Here is a 21,789-nt window from a genome sequence, read left to right on the forward strand (position 1 = left end):
ACAACTGCTTAACAGGCAATGCCATACACCAAAGACAACTGCTTAACAGACACTGCCATACACTAAAGACAACTGCTTAACAGACAATGCCATACACCAAAGACAACTGCATAACAGACAATGCCATACACTAAAGACAACTGCTTAACATGCATTGCCATACAATAAAGACAACTGCTTAACAGACATTGCCATGCACCAAAGACAACTGCATAACAGACAATGCCATACACCAAGGACAACTGCTTAACAGACAATGCCATACACCAAAGACAACTGCTTAACAGGCAATTGCATACACCAAAGACAACTGCTTAACAGACAATGCCATACACCAAAGACAACTGCTTAACAGACAATGCCATACACCAAAGACAACTGCTTAACAGACAATGCCATACACCAAAGACAACTGCTTAACAGACAACGCATTACACCAAAGACAACTGCTTAACAGGCAATCCCATATACCAAAGACAACTGATTAAGAGGTAATGCCATACACCAAAGACAACTGCTTAACAGGCAATGCGATACACCAAAGACAACTGCTTAACAAAAAAGAACATTTACCAGAGACAACTGCTTAACAGGCAATGCCATACACCAAAGACAACTGCTTAACAGTCAATGCCATACACCAAAGACAACTGCTTAACAGACAATGCCATGCACCAAAGACAACGGCATAACAGACAATGCCATACACCAAGGAGAACTGCTTAACAGACAATGCCATACACCAAAGACAACTGCTTAACAGGCAATGCCATACACCAAAGACAACTGCTTAACAGACACTGCCATACACTAAAGACAACTGCTTAACAGACAATGCCATGCACCAAAGACAACTGCATAACAGACAATGCCATACACTAAAGACAACTGCTTAACAGGCATTGCCATACACTAAAGACAACTGCTTAACAGACAATGCCATGCACCAAAGACAACTGCATAACAGACAATGCCATACACCAAGGACAACTGCTTGACAGACAACGCCATACACCAAAGACAACTGCTTAACAGACAACGCCATACACCAAAGACAACTGCTTAACAGACAATGCCATACACCAAGGAGAACTGCTTAACAGACAATGCCATACACCAAAGACAACTGCTTAACAGGCAATGCCATACACTAAAGACAACTGCTTAACAGACAATGCCATGCACCAAAGACAACTGCATAACAGACAACGCCATACACCAAGGAGAACTGCTTAACAGACAATGCCATACACCAAGTACAACTGCTTAACAGACAACGCCATACACCAAAGACAACTGCTTAACAGACAACGCCATACACCAAAGACAACTGCTTAACAGACACTGCCATACACCAAAGACAACTGCTTAACAGACACTGCCATACACTAAAGACAACTGCTTAACAGACAATGCCATGCACCAAAGACAACTGCATAACAGACAATGCCATACACTAAAGACAACTGCTTAACAGGCATTGCCATACACTAAAGACAACTGCTTAACAGACAATGCCATGCACCAAAGACAACTGCATAACAGACAATGCCATACACCAAGGACAACTGCTTAACAGACAATGCCATACACCAAAGACAACTGCTTAACAGACAACGCCATACACCAAAGACAACTGCTTAACAGACAATGACATACACTAAAGACAACTGCTTAACAGACAATGCCATATACCAAAGACAACTGCTTAACAGACAATGCCATACACCAAAGACAACTGCTTAACAGACAACGCATTACACCAAAGACAACTGCTTAACAGGCAATGCCATATACCAAAGACAACTGATTAAGAGGTAATGCCATACACCAAAGACAACTGCTTAACAGGCAATGCGATACACCAAAGACAACTGCTTAACAAAAAAGAACATTTACCAGAGACAACTGCTTTACAGGCAATGCCATACACCAAAGACAACTGCTTAACAGTCAATGCCATACACCAAAGACAACTGCTTAACAGACAATGCCATGCACCAAAGACAACGGCATAACAGACAATGCCATACACCAAGGAGAACTGCTTAACAGACAATGCCATACACCAAAGACAACTGCTTAACAGGCAATGCCATACACCAAAGACAACTGCTTAACAGACACTGCCATACACTAAAGACAACTGCTTAACAGACAATGCCATGCACCAAAGACAACTGCATAACAGACAATGCCATACACTAAAGACAACTGCTTAACAGGCATTGCCATACACTAAAGACAACTGCTTAACAGACAATACCATGCACCAAAGACAACTGCATAACAGACAATGCCATACACCAAGGACAACTGCTTGACAGACAACGCCATACACCAAAGACAACTGCTTAACAGACAACGCCATACACCAAAGACAACTGCTTAACAGACAATGCCATACACCAAGGAGAACTGCTTAACAGACAATGCCATACACCAAAGACAACTGCTTAACAGGCAATGCCATACACTAAAGACAACTGCTTAACAGACAATTCCATGCACCAAAGACAACTGCATAACAGACAACGCCATACACCAAGGAGAACTGCTTAACAGACAATGCCATACACCAAGTACAACTGCTTAACAGACACTGCCATACTCCAAAGACAACTGCGTAACAGGCAATGCCATACACCAAAGACAACTGCTTAACAGACAATGCCATACACCAAAGACAACTGCTTAACAGACAATGCCATACACCAAAGACAACTGCTTAAAAGGCAATGCCATACACCAAAGACAACTGCTTAACAGACAATGCCATACACCAAAGAAAACTGCATAACAGACAATGCCATACACCAAAGACAACTGCTTATCAGACACTGAAATACACCAAAGACAACTGCTTAACAGACAATGCCATACACCAAAGACAACTGCTTAACAGACAATGCCATACACCAAAGACAACTGCTTAACAGGCAATGCCATACACCAAAGACAACTGCTTAACAGACACTGCCATACACCAAAGACAACTGCTTAACAGACAATGCCATACACCAAAGACAACTGCTTAACAGGCAATGCCATACACCAAAGACAACTGCTTAACAGACAACGCCATACACCAAAGACAACTGCTTAACTGGCAATGCCATACACCAAAGACAACTGCTTAACAGACAACCCCATACACCAAAGACAACTGCTTAACAGGCAACGCCATACACCAAAGACAACTGCTTAACAGACAATGCCATACACCAAAGACTACTGCTTAACAGGCAATGCCATACACCAAAGACAACTGCTTATCAGACACTGAAATACACCAAAGACAACTGCTTAACAGACAATGCCATACACCAAAGACAACTGCTTATCAGACACTGAAATACACCAAAGACAACTGCTTAACAGACAATGCCATACACCAAAGACAACTGCTTAACAGACAATGCCATACACCAAAGACAACTGCTTAACAGGCAATGCCATACACCAAAGACAACTGATTAACAGACACTGCCATACACCAAAGACAACTGCTTAACAGACAATGCCATACACCAAAGACAACTGCTTAACAGGCAATGCCATACACCAAAGACAACTGCTTAACAGACAACGCCATACACCAAAGACAACTGCTTAACTGGCAATGCCATACACCAAAGACAACTGCTTAACAGACAACCCCATACACCAAAGACAACTGCTTAACAGGCAACGCCATACACCAAAGACAACTGCTTAACAGGCAATGCCATACACCAAAGACTACTGCTTAACAGGCAATGCCATACACTAAAGACAACTGCTTAACAGGCAATGCCATACACCAAAGAAAACTGCTTAACAGACAATGCCATACACCAAAGACAACTGCCTAATAGACACTGCCATGCACCAAAGACAACTGCTTAAAAGGCAATGCCATACACCAAAGACAACTGCTTAACAGACAATGCCATACACCAAAGAAAACTGCTTAACAGACAATGCCATACACCAAAGACAACTTCTTAACAGACACTGCCATACACCAAAGACTACTACTTAACAGACACTGCCATACACCAAAGACAACTGCTTAACAGAGAATGCCATACACCAAAGACAACTGCTTAACAGGCAATGCCATACACCAAAGACAACTGCTTAACAGACACTGCCATACACCAAAGACAACTGCTTAACAGGCAATGCCATACACCAAAGACAGCTGCTTAACAGACAACGCCATACACCAAAGACAACTGCTTAACAGAAAATGCCAAACACCAAAGACAACTGCTTAACAGACACTGCCATACACCAAAGACAACTGCTTAACAGGCAACGCCATACACCAAAGACAACTGCTTAACAGGCAATGTCATACACCAAAGACAACTGCTTAACAGGCAATGCCATGCACCAAAGACAACTGCTTAACAGGCAATGTCATACACCAAAGACAACTGCTTAACAGGCAATGCCATACACCAAAGACAACTGCTTAACAGACACTACCTGACACCAAAGACTACTGCTTAACAGGCAATGCCATACACCAAAGACAACTGCTTAACAGGCAATGCGATACAACAAACACAACTGCTTAACAAAAAAAGCCATTTACCAAAGACAACTGCTTAACAGGCAATGCCATACACCAAAGACAAATGCATAACAGGCAATGCCATACACCAAAGACAACTGCTTAACAGGCAATGCCATACACCAAAGACAACTGCTTAACAGGCAATGCCATACACTAAAGACAACTGCTTAACAGACAGTGCCATACACCAAAGACAACTGCTTAACAGACAATGCCATACACCAAAGACAACTGCTTAACAGGCAATGCCATACACCAAAGACAACTGCTTAACAGACAATGCCATACACCAAAGACAACTGCTTAACAGACAATGCCATACACCAAAGACAACTGCTTAACAGACAATGCCATACACCAAAGACAACTGCTTAACAGGCAATGCCATACACCAAAGACAACTGTTTAACAGACAATGCCATACACCAAAGACAACTGCTTAACAGGCAATGCCATACACCAAAGACAAATCCTTAACAGACAATGCCATGCACCAAAGACAACTGCTTAACAGACAATGCCATACACCAAAGACAACTGATTAACAGACAATGCCATACACCAAAGACAACTGCTTAACAGACAATGCCATACACCAAAGACAACTGCTTAACAGGCAATGCCATACACCAAAGACAACTGCTTAACAGACAAAGCCATACACCAAAGACAACTGCTTAACAGACAATGCCATACACCAAAGACAACTGCTTAACAGACACTACCATACACCAAGGACAACTGCTTAACAGACAATGCCATGCACCAAAGACAACTGCTTAACAGACAATGCCATACACCAAAGACAACTGATTAACAGGCAATGCCATACACCAAAGACAACTGCTTAACAGACAATGCCATACACCAAAGACAACTGCTTAACAGGCAATGCCATACACCAAAGACAACTGCTTAACAGACAATGCCATACACCAAAGACAACTGCTTAACAGGCAATGCCATACACCAAAGACAACTGCTTAACAGACAATGCCATGCACCAAAGACAACTGCTTAACAGACAATGCCATACACCAAGGACAACTGCTTAACAGACAATGCCATACACCAAAGACAACTGCTTAACAGGCAATGCCATACACTAAAGACAACTGCTTAACAGGCAATGCCATACACCAAAGAAAACTGCTTAACAGACAATGCCATACACCAAAGACAACTGACTAATAGACACTGCCATACACCAAAGACAACTGCTTAAAAGGCAATGCCATACACCAAAGACAACTGCTTAACAGACAATGCCATACACCAAAGAAAACTGCTTAACAGACAATGCCATACACCAAAGACAACTTCTTAACAGACAATGCCATACACCAAAGACAACTGCTTAACAGACACTGCCATACACCAAAGACAACTGCTTAACAGAGAATGCCATACACCAAAGACAACTGCTTAACAGGCAATGCCATACACCAAAGACAACTGCTTAACAGACACTGCCATACACCAAAGACAACTGCTTAACAGGCAATGCCATACACCAAAGACAGCTGCTTAACAGACAACGCCATACACCAAAGACAACTGCTTAACAGAAAATGCCAAACACCAAAGACAACTGCTTAACAGACACTGCCATACACCAAAGACAACTGCTTAACAGGCAACGCCATACACCAAAGACAACTGCTTAACAGGCAATGTCATACACCAAAGACAACTGCTTAACAGGCAATGCCATGCACCAAAGACAACTGCTTAACAGGCAATGTCATACACCAAAGACAACTGCTTAACAGGCAATGCCATACACCAAAGACAACTGCTTAACAGACACTACCTGACACCAAAGACTACTGCTTAACAGGCAATGCGATACAACAAACACAACTGCTTAACAAAAAAAGCCATTTACCAAAGACAACTGCTTAACAGGCAATGCCATACACCAAAGACTACTGCTTAACAGACAACACCATACACCAAAGACAAATGCATAACAGGCAATGCCATACACCAAAGACAACTGCTTAACAGGCAATGCCATACACCAAAGACAACTGCTTAACAGGCAATGCCATACACCAAAGACAACTGCTTAACAGGCAATGCCATACACTAAAGACAACTGCTTAACAGACAGTGCCATACACCAAAGACAACTGCTTAACAGACAATGCCATACACCAAAGACAACTGCTTAACAGGCAATGCCATACACCAAAGACAACTGCTTAACAGACAATGCCATACACCAAAGACAACTGCTTAACAGACAATGCCATACACCAAAGACAACTGCTTAACAGACAATGCCATACACCAAAGACAACTGCTTAACAGACAATGCCATACACCAAAGACAACTGCTTAACAGGCAATGCCATACACCAAAGACAACTGTTTAACAGACAATGCCATACACCAAAGACAACTGCTTAACAGGCAATGCCATACACCAAAGACAACTGCTTAACAGACAATGCCATACACCAAAGACAATTGCTTAACAGACAATGCCATGCACCAAAGACAACTGCTTAACAGACAATGCCATACACCAAAGACAACTGATTAACAGACAATGCCATACACCAAAGACAACTGCTTAACAGACAATGCCATACACCAAAGACAACTGCTTAACAGGCAATGCCATACACCAAAGACAACTGCTTAACAGACAAAGCCATACACCAAAGACAACTGCTTAACAGACAATGCCATACACCAAAGACAACTGCTTAACAGACACTACCATACACCAAGGACAACTGCTTAACAGACAATGCCATGCACCAAAGACAACTGCTTAACAGACAATGCCATACACCAAAGACAACTGATTAACAGGCAATGCCATACACCAAAGACAACTGCTTAACAGACAATGCCATACACCAAAGACAACTGCTTAACAGGCAATGCCATACACCAAAGACAACTGCTTAACAGACAATGCCATACACCAAGGACAACTGCTTAACAGACAATGCCATACACCAAAGACAACTGCTTAACAGGCAATGCCATACACCAAAGACAACTGCTTAACAGACACTGCCATACACTAAAGACAACTGCTTAACAGACAATGCCATACACCAAAGACAACTGCATAACAGACAATGCCATACACTAAAGACAACTGCTTAACATGCATTGCCATACAATAAAGACAACTGCTTAACAGACATTGCCATGCACCAAAGACAACTGCATAACAGACAATGCCATACACCAAGGACAACTGCTTAACAGACAATGCCATACACCAAAGACAACTGCTTAACAGGCAATTGCATACACCAAAGACAACTGCTTAACAGACAATGCCATACACCAAAGACAACTGCTTAACAGACAATGCCATACACCAAAGACAACTGCTTAACAGACAATGCCATACACCAAAGACAACTGCTTAACAGACAACGCATTACACCAAAGACAACTGCTTAACAGGCAATCCCATATACCAAAGACAACTGATTAAGAGGTAATGCCATACACCAAAGACAACTGCTTAACAGGCAATGCGATACACCAAAGACAACTGCTTAACAAAAAAGAACATTTACCAGAGACAACTGCTTAACAGGCAATGCCATACACCAAAGACAACTGCTTAACAGTCAATGCCATACACCAAAGACAACTGCTTAACAGACAATGCCATGCACCAAAGACAACGGCATAACAGACAATGCCATACACCAAGGAGAACTGCTTAACAGACAATGCCATACACCAAAGACAACTGCTTAACAGGCAATGCCATACACCAAAGACAACTGCTTAACAGACACTGCCATACACTAAAGACAACTGCTTAACAGACAATGCCATGCACCAAAGACAACTGCATAACAGACAATGCCATACACTAAAGACAACTGCTTAACAGGCATTGCCATACACTAAAGACAACTGCTTAACAGACAATGCCATGCACCAAAGACAACTGCATAACAGACAATGCCATACACCAAGGACAACTGCTTGACAGACAACGCCATACACCAAAGACAACTGCTTAACAGACAACGCCATACACCAAAGACAACTGCTTAACAGACAATGCCATACACCAAGGAGAACTGCTTAACAGACAATGCCATACACCAAAGACAACTGCTTAACAGGCAATGCCATACACTAAAGACAACTGCTTAACAGACAATGCCATGCACCAAAGACAACTGCATAACAGACAACGCCATACACCAAGGAGAACTGCTTAACAGACAATGCCATACACCAAGTACAACTGCTTAACAGACAACGCCATACACCAAAGACAACTGCTTAACAGACAACGCCATACACCAAAGACAACTGCTTAACAGACACTGCCATACACCAAAGACAACTGCTTAACAGACACTGCCATACACTAAAGACAACTGCTTAACAGACAATGCCATGCACCAAAGACAACTGCATAACAGACAATGCCATACACTAAAGACAACTGCTTAACAGGCATTGCCATACACTAAAGACAACTGCTTAACAGACAATGCCATGCACCAAAGACAACTGCATAACAGACAATGCCATACACCAAGGACAACTGCTTAACAGACAATGCCATACACCAAAGACAACTGCTTAACAGACAACGCCATACACCAAAGACAACTGCTTAACAGACAATGACATACACTAAAGACAACTGCTTAACAGACAATGCCATATACCAAAGACAACTGCTTAACAGACAATGCCATACACCAAAGACAACTGCTTAACAGACAACGCATTACACCAAAGACAACTGCTTAACAGGCAATGCCATATACCAAAGACAACTGATTAAGAGGTAATGCCATACACCAAAGACAACTGCTTAACAGGCAATGCGATACACCAAAGACAACTGCTTAACAAAAAAGAACATTTACCAGAGACAACTGCTTAACAGGCAATGCCATACACCAAAGACAACTGCTTAACAGTCAATGCCATACACCAAAGACAACTGCTTAACAGACAATGCCATGCACCAAAGACAACGGCATAACAGACAATGCCATACACCAAGGAGAACTGCTTAACAGACAATGCCATACACCAAAGACAACTGCTTAACAGGCAATGCCATACACCAAAGACAACTGCTTAACAGACACTGCCATACACTAAAGACAACTGCTTAACAGACAATGCCATGCACCAAAGACAACTGCATAACAGACAATGCCATACACTAAAGACAACTGCTTAACAGGCATTGCCATACACTAAAGACAACTGCTTAACAGACAATACCATGCACCAAAGACAACTGCATAACAGACAATGCCATACACCAAGGACAACTGCTTGACAGACAACGCCATACACCAAAGACAACTGCTTAACAGACAACGCCATACACCAAAGACAACTGCTTAACAGACAATGCCATACACCAAGGAGAACTGCTTAACAGACAATGCCATACACCAAAGACAACTGCTTAACAGGCAATGCCATACACTAAAGACAACTGCTTAACAGACAATTCCATGCACCAAAGACAACTGCATAACAGACAACGCCATACACCAAGGAGAACTGCTTAACAGACAATGCCATACACCAAGTACAACTGCTTAACAGACAACGCCATACACCAAAGACAACTGCTTAACAGACAACGCCATACACCAAAGACAACTGCTTAACAGACACTGCCATACACCAAAGACAACTGCTTAACAGACACTGCCATACACTAAAGACAACTGCTTAACAGACAATGCCATGCACCAAAGACAACTGCATAACAGACAATGCCATACACTAAAGACAACTGCTTAACAGGCATTGCCACACACTAAAGACAACTGCTTAAAAGACAATGCCATACACCAAAGACAACTGCTTAACAGACAATGCCATACACCAAAGACAACTGCTTAACAGGCAATGCCATACACCAAAGACAACTGCTTAACAGGCAATGCCATACAACAAAGACAACTGCTTAACAGACAATGCTATACACCACAGACAACTGCTTAACAGACTATGCCATACACCAAAGACAACTGCTTAACAGAAAATGCCATACCCCAAAGACAACTGCTTAACAGACAATGCCATACACCAAAGACAACTGCTTAACAGACAATGCCATACACCAAAGACAACTGCGTAATAGACACTGCCAAACACCAAAGACAACTGCTTAAAAGGCATTGTCATACACCAAAGTCAACTGTTTATCAGACACTGAAATACACCAAAGACAACTGCTTAACAGAGAATGCCATACACCAAAGACAACTGCTTAACAGACAGTGCCATACACCAAAGACAACTGCTTAACAGGCAATGCCATACACCAAAGACAACTGCTTAACAGATAATGCCATACACTAAGGACAACTGCTTAACAAGCAATGCCATACACCAAAGACAGCTGCTTAACAGACAGTGCCATACACCAAAGACAACTGCTTAACAGACAATGCAATACACCAAAGACAACTGCTTAACAGACAATGCCATACACCAAAGACAACTGCTTAACAGACAGTGCCATACACCAAAGACAACTGCTTAACAGACAATGCCATACACCAAAGACAACTGCTTAACAGACAATGCCATACACCAAAGACTACTACTTAACAGGCAATGCCATACACCAAAGGCAACTGCTTTACAGGCAATGCCATACACCAAATACAACTGCTTAACAGGCAGTTCCATACACTAAAGACAACTTCTTGACAGGCTATGCCATACACCAAAGACAACTGCTTAACAGACAATGCCATACACCAAAGAAAACTGCTTAACAGGCAACACCATAAACCAAAGACAACTGCTTAACAGACACTGCCATACACCAAAGACAACTGCTTAACAGGCAACGCCATACACCAAAGACAACTGCTTAGCAGACAATGCCATACACCAAAGACAACTGCTTAACAGACAATGCCATACACCAAAGACAACTGCTTAACAGGCAATGCCATACACCAAAGACAAATGCTTAACAGGCAATGCCATACACTAAAGACAACTGCTTAACAGACAATGCCATACACCAAAGACAACTGTGTAACAGACTTTGCCATACACCAAAGACAACTGTGTAACAGACTTTGCCATACACTAAAGACAACTGCTTAAGAGGCAATGCCATACACCAAAGATAACTGCTTAACAGGCAATGCCATACACTAAAGACAACTGCTTAACAGGGAATGCCATACACCAAAGACAACTACTTAACATACAACGCCATACACCAAAGAAAACTGTTTAACAGTCAACGCCGTACACCAAAGACCACTGCTTAACATACACTGCCATAGACTAAAGACAAGTTCTTAACAGACAATGCCATACACCAAAGACAACTGCTTAACAGGCAATGCAATACACCAAAGACAACTGCTTAACAGGCAATGCCATACACTAAAGACAACTTCTCAACAGACAGTGCTATACACCAAATACAACTGCTTAACAGAGAATGCCATACACCAAATACAACTGCTTAACAGGCAATGCCATACACTAAAGACAACTGCTTGACAGGCAATGCCATACACCAAAGACAACTGCATAACAGACACTGCCATACACCAAAGACAACTGCTTAACAGACAATGCCATACACCAAAGACAACTGCTTAACAGACAATGCCATACACCAAAGAAACTGCTTAACAGGCAACAACATACACCAAAGACAACTGCTAAACAGGCAATGCCATACACCAAAGACAACTTCTTAACAGGCAATGCCATACACCAAAGACAACTGCTTAACAGTCAATGCCATACACCAAAGACAACTGCTTAACAGGCAATGCCATACACCAAAGACAACTGCTTAACAGACAATGCCATACACCAAAGACAACTGCTTAACAGGCAATGCCATACACTAAAGACAACTGCTTGACAGGCAATGCCATACACCAAAGACAACTGCTTAACAGACAATGCCATACACCAAAGAAAACTGCTTAACAGGCAACACCATACACCAAAGATAACTGCTTAACAGGCAATGCTATACACCAAAGACAACTGCTTAACAGACACTACCAGACACCAAAGACAACTGCTTAACAGACAATGCCATACACCAAATACAACTGCTTAACAGGCACTGCCATACACCAAAGACAACTGCTTAACAGACACTACCAGACACCAAAGACAACTGCTTAACAGACAATGCCATACACCAAATACAACTGCTTAACAGGCAATGCCATACACCAAAGACAACTTCTTAACAGGCAATGCCATACACCAAAGACAACTGCTTAACAGTCAATGCCATACACCAAAGACAACTGCTTAACAGGCAATGCCATACACCAAAGACAACTGCTTAACAGACAATGCCATACACCAAAGACAACTGCTTAACAGGCAATGCCATACACTAAAGACAACTGCTTGACAGGCAATGCCATACACCAAAGACAACTGCTTAACAGACAATGCCATACACCAAAGAAAACTGCTTAACAGGCAACACCATACACCAAAGATAACTGCTTAACAGGCAATGCTATACACCAAAGACAACTGCTTAACAGACACTACCAGACACCAAAGACAACTGCTTAACAGACAATGCCATACACCAAATACAACTGCTTAACAGGCACTGCCATACACCAAAGACAACTGCTTAACAGACACTACCAGACACCAAAGACAACTGCTTAACAGACAATGCCATACACCAAATACAACTGCTTAACAGGCAATGCCATACACTAAAGACAACTGCTTGACAGGCAATGCCATACACCAAAGACAACTGCATAACAGACACTGCCATACACCAAAGACAACTGCTTAACAGACAATGCCATACACCAAAGACAACTGCTTAACAGACACTGCCATACACCAAAGAAAACTGCTTAACAGACAATGCCATACACCAAAGAAACTGCTTAACAGGCAACACCATACACCAAAGACAACTGCTAAACAGGCAATGCCATACACCAAAGACAACTTCTTAACAGGCAATGCCATACACCAAAGACAACTGCTTAACAGTCAATGCCATACACCAAAGACAACTGCTTAACAGGCAATGCCATACACCAAAGACAACTGCTTAACAGACAATGCGATACACCAAAGACAACTGCTTAACAGGCAATGCCATACACTAAAGACAACTGCTTGACAGGCAATGCCATACACCAAAGACAACTGCTTAACAGACAATGCCATACACCAAAGACAACTGCTTAACAGGCAACACCATACACCAAAGACAACTGCTTAACAGTCAATGCCATACACCAAAGACAACTGCTTAACAGACAATGCGATACACCAAAGACAACTGCTTAACAGGCAATGCCATACACTAAAGACAACTGCTTGACAGGCAATGCCATACACCAAAGACAACTGCTTAACAGGCAATGCCATACACTAAAGACAACTGCTTAACAGGGAATGCCATACACCAAAGACAACTACTTAACATACAACGCCATACACCAAAGAAAACTGTTTAACAGTCAACGCCGTACACCAAAGACCACTGCTTAACATACACTGCCATAGACTAAAGACAAGTTCTTAACAGACAATGCCATACACCAAAGACAACTGCTTAACAGGCAATGCAATACACCAAAGACAACTGCTTAACAGGCAATGCCATACACTAAAGACAACTTCTCAACAGACAGTGCTATACACCAAATACAACTGCTTAACAGAGAATGCCATACACCAAATACAACTGCTTAACAGGCAATGCCATACACTAAAGACAACTGCTTGACAGGCAATGCCATACACCAAAGACAACTGCATAACAGACACTGCCATACACCAAAGACAACTGCTTAACAGACAATGCCATACACCAAAGACAACTGCTTAACAGACAATGCCATACACCAAAGAAACTGCTTAACAGGCAACAACATACACCAAAGACAACTGCTAAACAGGCAATGCCATACACCAAAGACAACTTCTTAACAGGCAATGCCATACACCAAAGACAACTGCTTAACAGTCAATGCCATACACCAAAGACAACTGCTTAACAGGCAATGCCATACACCAAAGACAACTGCTTAACAGACAATGCCATACACCAAAGACAACTGCTTAACAGGCAATGCCATACACTAAAGACAACTGCTTGACAGGCAATGCCATACACCAAAGACAACTGCTTAACAGACAATGCCATACACCAAAGAAAACTGCTTAACAGGCAACACCATACACCAAAGATAACTGCTTAACAGGCAATGCTATACACCAAAGACAACTGCTTAACAGACACTACCAGACACCAAAGACAACTGCTTAACAGACAATGCCATACACCAAATACAACTGCTTAACAGGCACTGCCATACACCAAAGACAACTGCTTAACAGACACTACCAGACACCAAAGACAACTGCTTAACAGACAATGCCATACACCAAATACAACTGCTTAACAGGCAATGCCATACACTAAAGACAACTGCTTGACAGGCAATGCCATACACCAAAGACAACTGCATAACAGACACTGCCATACACCAAAGACAACTGCTTAACAGACAATGCCATACACCAAAGACAACTGCTTAACAGACACTGCCATACACCAAAGAAAACTGCTTAACAGACAATGCCATACACCAAAGAAACTGCTTAACAGGCAACACCATACACCAAAGACAACTGCTAAACAGGCAATGCCATACACCAAAGACAACTTCTTAACAGGCAATGCCATACACCAAAGACAACTGCTTAACAGTCAATGCCATACACCAAAGACAACTGCTTAACAGGCAATGCCATACACCAAAGACAACTGCTTAACAGACAATGCGATACACCAAAGACAACTGCTTAACAGGCAATGCCATACACTAAAGACAACTGCTTGACAGGCAATGCCATACACCAAAGACAACTGCTTAACAGACAATGCCATACACCAAAGACAACTGCTTAACAGGCAACACCATACACCAAAGACAACTGCTTAACAGTCAATGCCATACACCAAAGACAACTGCTTAACAGACAATGCGATACACCAAAGACAACTGCTTAACAGGCAATGCCATACACTAAAGACAACTGCTTGACAGGCAATGCCATACACCAAAGACAACTGCTTAACAGACAATGCCATACACCAAAGAAAACTGCTTAACAGGCAACACCATACACCAAAGATAACTGCTTAACAGGCAATGCTATACACCAAAGACAACTGCTTAACAGACAATGCCATACACCAAAGACAACTGCTTAACAGACAACGCCTTACACCAAAGACAACTGCTTAACAGAAAAAGCCATCTACCAAAGACAACTGCTTAACAGACACTACCAGACACCAAAGACAACTGCTTAACAGACAACGCCTTACACCAAAGACAACTACTTAACAGGCAATGCCATACACCAAAGACAACTGCTTAACAGGCAATGCCATACACCAAAGACAACTGCTTAACAGACAATGCCATACACCAAAGACAACTGCTTAACAGACAATGCCATACACCAAAGACAACTGCTTAACAGGCAATGTCATACACCGAAGACAACTGCTTAACAGGCAATGCAATACACCAAAGACAACTGCTTAACAGACAACGCCTTACACCAAAGACAACTGCTTAACAGGCAATGTCATACACCGAAGACAACTGCTTAACAGGCAATGCAATACACCAAAGACAACTGCTTAACAGAAAAAGCCATATACCAAAGACAACTGCTTAACAGGCAATGCCATACACCAAAGACAACTGCTTAACAGGCAATGCCATACACCAAAGACAACTGCTTAACAGGCAATGCCATACACCAAAGACAACTGTTTAACAGGCAATGTCATACACCAAAGACAACTGCTTAACAGACAATGCCATACACCAAAGACAACTGCTTAGCAGACAATGCCATACACCAAAGACAACTGCTTAACAGAAAAAGCCATATACCAAAGACAACTGCTTAACAGGCAATGCCATACACCGAAGACAACTGCTTAACAGGCAATGCAATACACCAAAGACAACTGCTTAACAGACAACACCTTACACCAAAGACAACTGCTTAACAGGCAATGTCATACACCGAAGACAACTGCTTAACAGGCAATGCAATACACCAAAGACAACTGCTTAACAGGCAATGTCATACACCGAAGACAACTGCTTAACAGGCAATGCAATACACCAAAGACAACTGCTTAACAGACAACGCCTTACACCAAAGACAACTGCTTAACAGGCAATGCAATACACCAAAGACAACTGCTTAACAGACAACGCCTTACACCAAAGACAACTGCTTAACAGGCAATGCCATACACCAAAGACAACTGCTTAACAGACAATGCCATACACCAAAGACAACTGCTTAACAGGCAATGTCATACACCAAAGACAACTGCTTAACAGACAATGCCATACACCAAAGACAACTGCTTAGCAGACAATGCCATACACCAAAGACAACTGCTTAACAGAAAAAGCCATATACCAAAGACAACTGCTTAACAGGCAATGCCATACACCAAAGACAACTGTTTAACAGGCAATGTCATACACCAAAGACAACTGCTTAACAGACAATGCCATACACCAAAGACAACTGCTTAGCAGACAATGCCATACACCAAAGACAACTGCTTAACAGAAAAAGCCATATACCAAAGACAACTGCTTAACAGGCAATGCCATACACCAAAGACAACTGCTTAACAGACAACGCCATACACCAAAGACAACTGCTTAACAGGCAATGCCATACACCAAAGACAACTGCTTAACAGACAACGCCATACACCAAAGACAACTGCTTAACAGACAACGCCATACACCAAAGACAACTGCTTAACAGACAACGCCATACACCAAAGACAACTGCTTAACAGACACTGCCATACACCAAAGACAACTGCTTAACAGACACTGCCATACACCAAAGACAACTGCTTAACAGACAATGCCATAAACCAAAGACAACTGCTTAACAGACACTGCCATACACCAAAGACAACTGCTTAACAGACACTGCCATACACCAAAGACAACTGCTTAACAGGCAGTGCCATACACTAAAGACAACTGCTTAACAGACAATGCCATACACCAAAGAAAACTGCTTAACAGGCAACACCATACACCAAAGACAACTGCTTAACAGACACTGCCATACACCAAAGACAACTGCTTAACAGGTAACGCCATACACCAAAGACAACTGCTTAGCAGACAATGCCACACACCAAAGACAACTGCTTAACAGGCAATGCCATACACCAAAGACAACTGCTTAACAGACAATGCCATACACCAAAGACAACTGCTTAACAGGCAATGCCATACACCAAAGACAACTGCTAAACAGACAATGCCATACACCAAAGACAACTGCTTAACAGACAATGCCATACACCAAAGACAACTGCTTAACAGGCAATGCCATACATCAATGACAACTGCTTAACAGGCAATGCCATACACCAAAAAGAACTGCTTAACAGGCAATGCCATACACCAAAGACAACTGCTTAACAGGCAATGCCATACACCAAACACAACTGCTTAACAGGCAATGCCATACACTAAAGACAACTGCTTGACAGGCAATGCCATACACCAATGACAACTGCTTAACAGACAATGCCATACACCAAAGAAAACTGCTTAACAGGCAACACCATACACCAAAGACAACTGCTAAACAGGCAATGCCATACACCAAAGACAAATTCTTAACAGGCAATGCCATACATTAAAGACAACTGCTTAACAGGCAATGCCATACACCAAAGACAACTGCTTAACAGACAATGCCATACACCAAAGACAACTGCTTAACAGACAATGCCATACACCAAAGACAACTGCTTAACAGGCAATGCCATACACCAATGACAACTGCTTAACAAGCAATGCCATACACCAAAAACAACTGCTTAACAGGCAATGCCATACACCAAAGACAACTGCTTAACAGGCAATGCCATACAACAAACACAACTGCTTATCAGGCAATGCCATACACTAAAGACAACTGCTTGACAGGCAATGCCATACACCAAAGACAACTGCTTAACAGACAATGCTATACACCAAAGAAAACTGCTTAACAGGCAAGACCATACACCAAAGACAACTGCTTAACAGACAATGCCATACACCAAAGACAACTGCTTAAGAGTCAATGCCATACACCAAAGACAACTGCTTAACAGTCACTGCCATACACCAAAGACAACTGCTTAACAGGCAATGCCATACACCAAAGACAACTGCTTAACAGACAATGCCATACACCAAAGACAACTGCTTAACTGGCAATGCCATACACCAAAGACAACTGCTTAACAGGCAATGCCATATACCAAAGACAACTGCTTAACAGTCAATGCCATACACCAAAGACAACTGCTTAACAGTCACTGCCATACACCAAAGACAACTGCTTAACAGGCAATGCCATACACCAAAGACAACTGCTTAACAGACAATGCCATACACCAAAGACAACTGCTTAACTGGCAATGCCATACACCAAAGACAACTGCTTAACAGGCAATGCCATAAACTAAAGACAACTGCTTAACAGACACTGCCATACACCAAAGACAACTGCTTAACAGACAATGCCATACACCAAAGAAAACTGCTTAACAGGCAACACAATACACCAAAGACAACTGCTTAACAGGCAATGCTATACACCAAAGACAACTGCTTAACAGACACTACCAAACACCAAAGACAACTGCTTAACAGACAATGCCAAACACCAAAGACAACTGCTTAACAGACAATGCCATACACCAAAGACAACTGCTTAACAGGCAATGTCATACACCGAAGACAACAGCTTAACAGGCCATGCCATACACCAAAGACAACTGCTTAACAGACAACGCCATGCACCAAAGACAACTGCTTAACAGACAATGCCATACACCAAAGACAACTGCTTAACAGAAAAAGCCATATACCAGAGACAACTGCTTAACAGACACTACCAGACACCAAAGACTACTACTTATCAGGCAATGCCATACACCAAAGACAACTGGTTAACAGGCAATGCCATACACCAAAGACAACTGCTTAACAGACAATGCCATACACCAAAGACAACTGCTTAACAGACAACGCCTTACACCAAAGACAACTGCTTAACAGGAAATGTCATACACCGAAGACAACTGCTTAACAGGCAATGCAATACACCAAAGACAACTGCTTAACAGAAAAAGCCATACACCAAAGACAACTGCTTAACAGGCAATGCCATACACCAAAGACAACTGCTTAACAGACAATGCCATACACCAAAGACAACTGCTTAACAGGCAATGCCATACACCAAAGACAACTGCTAAACAGACAATGCCATACACCAAAGACAACTGCTTAACAGACAATGCCATACACCAAAGACAACTGCTTAACAGGCAATGCCATACATCAATGACAACTGCTTAACAGGCAATGCCATACACCAAAAAGAACTGCTTAACAGGCAATGCCATACACCAAAGACAACTGCTTAACAGGCAATGCCATACACCAAACACAACTGCTTAACAGGCAATGCCATACACTAAAGACAACTGCTTGACAGGCAATGCCATACACCAATGACAACTGCTTAACAGACAATGCCATACACCAAAGAAAACTGCTTAACAGGCAACACCATACACCAAAGACAACTGCTAAACAGGCAATGCCATACACCAAAGACAAATTCTTAACAGGCAATGCCATACATTAAAGACAACTGCTTAACAGGCAATGCCATACACCAAAGACAACTGCTTAACAGACAATGCCATACACCAAAGACAACTGCTTAACAGACAATGCCATACACCAAAGACAACTGCTTAACAGGCAATGCCATACACCAATGACAACTGCTTAACAAGCAATGCCATACACCAAAAACAACTGCTTAACAGGCAATGCCATACACCAAAGACAACTGCTTAACAGGCAATGCCATACAACAAACACAACTGCTTATCAGGCAATGCCATACACTAAAGACAACTGCTTGACAGGCAATGCCATACACCAAAGACAACTGCTTAACAGACAATGCTATACACCAAAGAAAACTGCTTAACAGGCAAGACCATACACCAAAGACAACTGCTTAACAGACAATGCCATACACCAAAGACAACTGCTTAAGAGTCAATGCCATACACCAAAGACAACTGCTTAACAGTCACTGCCATACACCAAAGACAACTGCTTAACAGGCAATGCCATACACCAAAGACAACTGCTTAACAGACAATGCCATACACCAAAGACAACTGCTTAACTGGCAATGCCATACACCAAAGACAACTGCTTAACAGGCAATGCCATATACCAAAGACAACTGCTTAACAGTCAATGCCATACACCAAAGACAACTGCTTAACAGTCACTGCCATACACCAAAGACAACTGCTTAACAGGCAATGCCATACACCAAAGACAACTGCTTAACAGACAATGCCATACACCAAAGACAACTGCTTAACTGGCAATGCCATACACCAAAGACAACTGCTTAACAGGCAATGCCATAAACTAAAGACAACTGCTTAACAGACACTGCCATACACCAAAGACAACTGCTTAACAGACAATGCCATACACCAAAGAAAACTGCTTAACAGGCAACACAATACACCAAAGACAACTGCTTAACAGGCAATGCTATACACCAAAGACAACTGCTTAACAGACACTACCAAACACCAAAGACAACTGCTTAACAGACAATGCCAAACACCAAAGACAACTGCTTAACAGACAATGCCATACACCAAAGACAACTGCTTAACAGGCAATGTCATACACCGAAGACAACAGCTTAACAGGCCATGCCATACACCAAAGACAACTGCTTAACAGACAACGCCATGCACCAAAGACAACTGCTTAACAGACAATGCCATACACCAAAGACAACTGCTTAACAGAAAAAGCCATATACCAGAGACAACTGCTTAACAGACACTACCAGACACCAAAGACTACTACTTATCAGGCAATGCCATACACCAAAGACAACTGGTTAACAGGCAATGCCATACACCAAAGACAACTGCTTAACAGACAATGCCATACACCAAAGACAACTGCTTAACAGACAACGCCTTACACCAAAGACAACTGCTTAACAGGAAATGTCATACACCGAAGACAACTGCTTAACAGGCAATGCAATACACCAAA

The sequence above is a fragment of the Phyllobates terribilis genome, unplaced genomic scaffold (genome assembly GCF_046119375.1).
Source record: "Phyllobates terribilis strain yellow unplaced genomic scaffold, ASM4611937v1 Scaffold_146__1_contigs__length_4606013, whole genome shotgun sequence".
NCBI lineage: Eukaryota > Metazoa > Chordata > Amphibia > Anura > Dendrobatidae > Phyllobates > Phyllobates terribilis.